The sequence below is a fragment of the Micropterus dolomieu genome, linkage group LG16 (assembly GCF_021292245.1).
Source record: "Micropterus dolomieu isolate WLL.071019.BEF.003 ecotype Adirondacks linkage group LG16, ASM2129224v1, whole genome shotgun sequence".
In the NCBI taxonomy this organism is placed as follows: Eukaryota; Metazoa; Chordata; class Actinopteri; order Centrarchiformes; family Centrarchidae; genus Micropterus; species Micropterus dolomieu.
In genome coordinates this window covers 696,866-697,318 of record NC_060165.1, presented here as the reverse complement: position 1 = coordinate 697,318, position 453 = coordinate 696,866, and positions in this window count along the sequence as shown.

Below are 453 nucleotides of genomic sequence, written 5' to 3'. Positions count from 1 at the left end.
TTGGCTGAGGCCCCCTTCGAACCCCTGGAGTCAGCTGAGGCTAAGCATTTGACCCTCAAGATGGCCTTTCTCCTTGCTATCACCTCTCTGAGGAGGGTGGGGGATCTCCAAGCGCTTTCGGTTTCCCCGCAAGCCTGGAGTTTGCCCCGGGGAATATTAGGGCTATCCTGCACCCTCGTCCAGGATACATCCCTAAAGTGCCTTCTTGTGCGGCAGGGTCCACAGTGCTGCAGGCATTTCATCCTCCACCTCATGTGACGGCGGAGGACGGGAGACTTCATCTGCTCTGCCCTGTCAGAGCACTGAGTGTTTACACTCTGAGGTCCTCCCGTTGGAGGAAGGCTGACCAGCTGCTGGTGTGTTTTGGGTCCCCCAGGGCTGGGCTCCCTGCATCCAAACATACTATTAGCAACTGGATTGTTCAGACTATTTCCCTGGCCTATCAGGTGCGCG